General features: G+C 35.2%; 1 pseudogene across 1 annotated transcript; it reads right to left on the reverse strand.

Annotated features, from left to right (window-relative positions):
* Positions 1-1,227: 1,227 nt before the first annotated feature.
* Positions 1,228-7,339, reverse strand: LOC100407352 (putative tripartite motif-containing protein 49B; annotated as a pseudogene). Its single transcript, XR_013522775.1, has 6 exons — positions 6,929-7,339; positions 6,535-6,616; positions 4,602-4,826; positions 3,864-3,886; positions 2,899-2,996; positions 1,228-1,808 (listed from the first exon to the last, which is right to left on the reverse strand). The product of XR_013522775.1 is annotated as a putative tripartite motif-containing protein 49B (transcript).
* Between the last annotated feature and the right edge of the window lie 558 nt (positions 7,340-7,897).

The raw sequence follows: 7,897 nt of genomic DNA on the forward strand, positions 1-7,897 counted from the left end.
AGGATTATTTTGCATAAATACACCAACTTTATTTAGCCATTCTAGTGTTGAATATTTTGGCTCTAATTTGGAGGTACTATAAAAATTGATTCAGTGAAAAATATTGTGTATATCTTGAAGTAAGTATATGCAGGCAATCAGTTGCCTATATTTTAGAATTAGAACATCTAGCCCATAAAGAATGCTAATAGTCAGTTTGCCAAAAAAGGATTTCAATTTACATTTCCCAGCCATGAATAAATTTTATTTATTCTCTATCTTTGACAACATATGACATTGTGTCTTTAAATTTTGGTATTTTTTATGGGTAACTATGGTACAACTGGTAGATTAACTCTTACTTTTAAAGACTAATGAAAGTGAGCACTTTTTAATATTTGGCCAGTTATTTATAAATCAAATTTCTTAAAGTGCATGTTCAGGTATTTTACCCAAACTTCTATCGAATTCACTGTCTTTTATTAATTACATTTTAAGTATTCATCACACATCTATATTGTATTTTATTTTATGTATGTTGAGGTGAGTATCTTTCTCCACTATTGGTTTGCATTTCAATTCTCATATCATGTTTTTTGAAACACAGAAGTCATCATTAGTAAAATAAACCAACTAATTTAATTAATTTTTGTCCTGATTAAAAAGTTCCTATGAGAATATTGTTTTATGTTCCCTTTACCTTCAGAATGTCAATCTATCAGGAAATGACTGTGTATGTTTTCAATATTTGGTTACTTTTTTCCAGTATTTAATTAATCCAGCATTGGTCTGATCAACTCATGTATTTCAATGTAGAAGAGCACACTAATAATGCAGGATTATTTATATATGTGGTGAGAATTGCAAAATAAAACCCAACATAGAAGGTCAAATAATATTACCTCAAAGGATATATTAATACAATGAAACATGATAGATAAGTGCAGTACGGTTAGATAAAGAAAACATTGCCCAGTTATCACTGAGCCTTCACTCAGTTTTTGCATGAAGCAAAGGATCCTAACTCTCTTCCATTGATTTTAACTCCATTCACACATGTGTGTCATCTATTCTTTCACTGACAGCAATAAAGAAAAAAATGTATAATTTATGCCATAATCATAATTTTTCAAAAATTATTTAATAAAGAACCAATATATATACTTTTAGTGTTTTTAACATATTTAATAGTAACACAATAAATGAGTTCTGAGAACGTTAGAAGGCAATTTAAGGCATAAAATAGAATTTATTTGTCCTGTTTGATAAGGCACAAGGAAAACGGCTTCCTGGGATAAAGAGGTACCCCCAGCATATAAACACAGTTCTGATTTTGCTCTGTTCAGAAGTGAATACAGCAAAAGACAGGCCTGAGGGGAGGTGAGAAGGAGCAATTAGGGATGGTGTGTAGAAGGGAACTTTGATTAACAACAAAGCTCGCAGTTCTAACTTCATAATCCAGGAATAATCCTACTGGACTGGTAGGTCTTGGGACATACTGCAGCATAAGCAGGGAGGTGGTAAATAGAGTGCAGTGAACGCCATTCTTAACACATCCAAGAAGAGTCCCTCCTCTTCATGTATATTGCCATTGTGATTCTCTTTCCAGTACTCATTACAGACACCAAAAGCCCAATTCCAAGAATTCCCCACATGGGCCTCCCAGTAATATTTGCCAGAGGTGAAAGTCTGAGCACCCCATGCAAGAAAACTCTCAGATGCATTGATATGGGGCACATCTTGACGGTGACATCCAATACACAGGCTTCCCAAATCTCCACATAGAAAGAGATGACTGTTGGCTTCTTCATGATGCAAAGTAATATCCACTGCAAAAAAAAAAAAAACAAAAAAAAAACAAAAAAGCATAGACGTGTAAATAAGAAAAAAAATTGTTCTATTGAGAAGTTACTTAACTAGGAAATGTAAAGTCATAAAGAGAATTTTGCTTGTAACTTCTAATAAAATATAGAGATGATTAATATTACCTACAAGACAAGCAAAATCCTAACCACGGATATGAATTTAAAAAAAAAAAAACTTACATATTGAGAGTCAACTGTGAGACTAACTTCTTTCAATCCAATTTTCAAAGCAAAATATACACATTATATCCCCTAAATCCTATTTTGTTATCAAGGTAATTATTTAGAAATGTTTCTTATTCTTAAAAATTAGTGCTATCATTTTGGAAAGAATGTGAAGATTTTCAGTTACTCAAAAACCACTCTAGATAACTGATAAAAATCCATATGTCCATGGAATACGTGGTAATTTAAAGCAGATTTCTTCAAAGCCTTTTACCATTCTCTCTGTGGTCCTCCATGCTAGCTCTGGGATGAAGCTGGATTGTAGACTTACCATACAGCGCTTCATATTGCAATTAAACTGAACTTAGTTTTGTTTTTAATTTTACTTGTATTCACAAAATGATTTTTTATTTTTATACATTAACTCAAATTTTTGTAATATATGAATATATATCCATTTAAAAAATACAAATCCCCAAGAATCTACAGTAAACTATATTCCCCAAGAGAACAGTTCTTAGCAGCTCAAATGAATAAAGAAATGTATAATTTCATATTTGACATTGAATAACTCACCTTCATTCAGAGCACTCTTCCATTTGCTCCTTTTTAAAATTTGCTACCCTACTCCTTTTACCCATTATGTAACTCAGTGCGTAGAAGGCCGGAATGTATTTGTTTTTCACTATCTTACAAATCTGGCTATATGTTAATGTCATAAATCTGACTATAAAAACATACACAGATACAAAAGGGTTGCATGGCTGTATTGTTCACTTATGTTTATAAAGAAGAAAAATATTTGATAAAGTGTAAAATACTACCTATGTGATCCTAACAACAAATAATATTTAGACAGTGGGAGTGCTGCCAATGGGGGGAGACTTACCTCAGAATTGGTTGAGCCTGTCCATCAGTCCAGTGATGGGCTCTGCACTGAGCTGTGGATTCACAGGCTGGGGCATGTGCAGCAGTATGCACTCACTCCTGCAAGGAGAAAGATGTGGTTACAACATCTACAGCCAAAAAGTAAATAAAAATCGCTATTTGTATTTAAAACACATTTCATAATAATCCTTTGAACCCACAAATTTGATTATTCAAAAATTATTACTTCCTTTTTGAAATTTATTCTTATTTACTGTTTCTGAATTTTAAAGCATGATGGAAGAGTCTAAATCAGAATTCAGTCTGATTTTCCTTTCTTTCTTTTTTTTTTGTCCTAAATGCCTAAGGTTTCTTAGTCTTATGGCCTTGAAAATATTGAGAAATGAAATTCTGAGCTCCACTTCTTGGCAGACTCCCCTGAAATCTTTGTCTGAAATAGTGGGATTCTGGGAAGACTGCAGCATCTGCAGCTTCCTTTCAAGATAAAGGATGCAAAACTTGTTCTAGGTAGGGAGATCTGCCTTTTAGCAACAAGTTTCTCTAGAGACTTACACAGTTCTAATTCTCCACAGTTTTTTCAATCTATTTTTCAGACTTGCTAACTGATATGTATATATGTATAAACAACAAATCATCAACACTTCCTTACTGCTAAACTACTTCCCCCGCTTCTCTCCCACTTCCTCTCCTGACTTTTTCACCACCCAGAAAACAAAACTTTATCTTTCACCTATGCAGGCTTTTAAGTGACAAAAAAGAAATTGGGAATAAACTTGCTTGTTTTATTTCACTCTTCTTTTATGCATTTATTTATTTTGTGTTTTGACTCTTTTTGCGTGGGAATGAAAGTAGATCCAGAAAAATTAGTATCAATATCTTAATCATTTATGCCATGCTTTAGTAGAGTCTGCTTTGATGTTTGTGGAAACTGAAAGAACATATGCTAAAATCTAGGTACACACTCACCTGTGTAATATATCTCCAAAACCCTGTAAAAAAAATGGAATGATTTAGTGTATTTCACAAGGCACATCTTTTATTAAGTTCATTGTGAGATTTGGAGTTAGTTTCTCAAGATGTTATTTCCCTCCATCCTCCCTTCTGGAAAGTATTTTCTGTTTCTTCTCCAATGAAGAACACAGTCAGTGGTACTGTCATGAATTAATGTCCTGAGAAAGTCTGAGTCTTGAAGACATTCCTTAAGCAAGTCAAGGGAGAAGAGGCCCAGAGAGTCTATGCTCTGTGGTAACCAGGAAGAACCTCTACTCAGTCACCTTTCCCAGAAACTATCACCAAAATGAATGGACCCAAATAATAGTAATGCAAGCCTAGATTCCCGAAACTCCTGATCTTGCCATGTCCCCAAAGTAACCTAAATGTAAACGAATCACTCACTGTTTCACCATTTTATATATGTTCAATGATCCAAAATATATTATTGACTTAGATGGGGAATATTTATTGGGGATGTTACCTTGGCCATTCCACAAAATTCTGTGGCTAGTGGATAAAGCAGGAGGTACCTTTGGTCTGGTAGAATCCCGTGGTGGGGCTATACTCTCCCAACAAAGTAGCATTAGTTATGAGAATGTGTTTTTAGAAACAAATCACAGAAATAAAGGTAGGGAGATAGATTTCAGCCATGAGAAAAATACCTATGCATGTGAATATTCAAAAACCTGAAACCACATTGTGAGTTCGTACCTGAAGTAGCTCCATATCTGGTTTATGGCACATTTCCTTCAGCTCCTCATACATTCCTCTTAAAATCTCTCTTTTGTGAACCATTTTGGCTTTACTTTCAGTAAGTTGACGAAAAATATCTTTGCCCTTCTTTTTCAGCATCTCCAAGTTATGTTGTCCTTCTTCATGGAGAAATACAGGCATCTTCTGATATTCAGCTTTGATTGCTTCTAAACTCACATAATCCTGCAGTGACAATAGGTTATTCAAAATAGAAATGTGTTTAACCATCTCTTATTACATCTCACTGATTCCTTTCATCTCTTGAACATCCAATAGTTTAAAACTCAGTCTTGCCAGTTCTCAGAATGCACAAACTTTTGTTCATTTCCTTTCTTTCTACATAAAGATCAACATAGATATATCTGACAGATTACACTAAATTTATTCAAGATAATGTGTTTTCTAAGACAGTCAGAAATTTTAAAAAACCCAAAATTTGGATTTCTTTATTCCAACCCATATTTATGGAAAAGTAATAACAGTTCATGCTTAAAAGTTGCAGTACTGAGCTATGTTTACCAGGAAAGAAATAGATATTTCTATTTCTGAGCTATGCAACAAGTTGTTTAAACTCATTATATGTGAAATGACCTTAGATTAGCATGCCCAGCTAAATGCATTTCATCCAGCAAAACCTTTCATAATAGGGCTACATTTATGATCTGGTCCTCTTTGTCTCTCTGAATTCACTTCCTTCCATTCTTTTACTAACTCATCCCAATCTGAAACATAGACTTCTTTGTCTATATGAAGTCCTTCAGGCCTTCAAATATACACAACTTCAAAATTACTGTCTATGCTGTTCTCTCCAACTATAATTTTTATATATGCATATGTATAATGCACATATTTATACACTCGTGTTTTGCATATATATCCATAGACACATTAGTGTTCCCCTTCCTCTTCAGAACTTTATTTCAATTTGAATTTTTCAGTGAGGCTTTTTTCTCACCACCCTATTTAAAAGTCAGACACTTATCTCCAGTTTCTGGCCACTACTGTCCTTTTCTACTTCCCTGCTTGACTATTCTTCAACAAAGAACCTACCACACTCTCACACATCGCATACTGCACATATTTGCATGTTGACCATTTGCCTCTCTCATTTGGATTGTATGATTTACGAGGACAGAGGTGCTTCATTTCTTTTTTATCAGTAAATTTTCTAATTTAATAATCGATATAGACTAGTTCTCATAAAATACTTTTCAACAAACTAATATTACTTATCATACCTTCAAGTATACATCCACAAAGAGAAAATCATTTTTAATATTTTAGAAGTCCTCAGAGTTCTCCTTATTTATAGATAGTCGTTCCCAATATTCTGGCATGTTTATGTGAATTCCCTCAAGACACAAATCCATATTTTTTACCACTTTTCTCATCATATGTATTATTCAACATGAAATAGTTAAGATTCTTAATTTCATGGTTTCCCTAGATTTGCTCTGTCACTTTTTCTGCATCAAAGTTTTCATATATTCCCAAATAGTACTTGCATATCAACATTCAGATTAATGCTGGCTGACACTCGGTTCACTTGAGCTTTCCATGGCTGCCAAATAACGACTGTGAGCAGCATTAATCCCACCAGCACATATAGAATGCTGTGAGATGGCCCAGTTTCTTGTATCTGTTGGTGTATAGCTATAGGTTTGTATGGAAACAAACCAGCATGCTTTGGGTAACCTCAGTGGTTTTGTTAGAAATCCTACCAAACAGCCATACTATTCTATGTAAGAAATAAGGCCACTTTTTCTTAATGTTGTCTCCTTTTTAATTGAATCCCAGAAACATTACTATTTGATATCAAGTTCCTATTTTAAGAGTCACCCATTTGCCCACTGTAAGTTCCTAGAGAAGGCAGAGTTTATATGCTACTAACCTTCCAGCATCTGGCTCTGGTGGTTTCCATGATTTTCACAAGCTTTTTCCCATCAAGACTGCATTTTCTTTAAAAGCTTCTCCTGTAAAAGAGCCACAAATTAAAGCATCAGTGAAGACAATAAAGTAACTAACATATAGGCGGTGACATAGGGAGGGGGTTCAGAATAAGAGACAAATAAGCTTCTAGTAAATGGCATTTCTTCTGTATTCCCCCCTCCCTTTTTTTTTTTTTTTTTTTTTTTTGTCAAATCTCAGAAGTTTCCAGCTAAGAAAGACCAGAATGGGGATGATTAAAGAGACTCAGAGTTGCCATTATCCCATCTCCAGGGAAATAGCCTCACAGGAACTTTATGTGTGCTTTATAGAAACAGATCTTCAGAGGCATCACCTACCCAGCGTTGCTCAGCCGCCCATTCAATGGAACAGTGTCTGTGATCCCGGTGCTCCTGGGAGTCGGAGCACAGCAAACAGAGCAGGCTCTTGTCCCCTTCACAGAACATCTTCTTTGTCTGCCTGTGAATCTCACACATTTGCTCCTCAGACCTCAGGAATTGCCAGAGACTGGCTTTTCTGGCAAGGGAAGCTAGATTCTTCAAATTAATGTTAGTTTTGAGGTTTCTCTGCTGTGTTGTCTTTCTGCACTTAGAGCACTGAGCTAGAACTTGGATGTCTTGCCAGCTGAGATACAAACAGGGCCTGCAAAAGCTGTGCCCACAGTCTAGGGTGACTGGGTCTATGAAGTAGTTCGTGCAGATGGGGCAGGTGACTGTCCTCTGGAAGGCTTTCAAGAACCCAGAATCCATGTTTCTGAAGAAGAAAGAGCAACATGTCATTTTGGGGCCTGGGTTGATGAAAAACTTCTGAACACATGGAGATTCGTGATAGCTTTATTTTCTTGACAGTGTTGATTAAAGCACAACAAACTATTTCTTCCTTAACATAAATAAAATTCCCATACACAAAGAGGGCCTGCAGGCTCAATAGCGGATGTTACTGAGTAGACAAGACACAGTCCCTTCTGCTAGTTTCATAATACAAATCTACCGAACTACCCATTTTCTTATGTGAATCTAGAAATTGGGTTTTGGTTCTAAGTGGTCTAGAATAAACAGTAGTTGTTCCTATTCTTCTTTCAAATAATGACTGAATGACTATGAGAGATTGGGGAAAAAACTACTTTGGCCAAAGAAATATGAGAAGATGGCCAGACGGTTCTATGACTTATTTTTAGAGGGGATACAAAAGTGGGGCAGCAAACCACTATGGCACCTGTTTACATATGTAACAATCCTGTATGTCCTACACATTTTCCTCAGGACTTAAAAAACCAAAATGAAAACACAATAAAGAAACAAACCAAC

Source organism: Callithrix jacchus, chromosome 10 (assembly GCF_049354715.1).
Source record: "Callithrix jacchus isolate 240 chromosome 10, calJac240_pri, whole genome shotgun sequence".
Classification (NCBI taxonomy): Eukaryota; Metazoa; Chordata; class Mammalia; order Primates; family Cebidae; genus Callithrix; species Callithrix jacchus.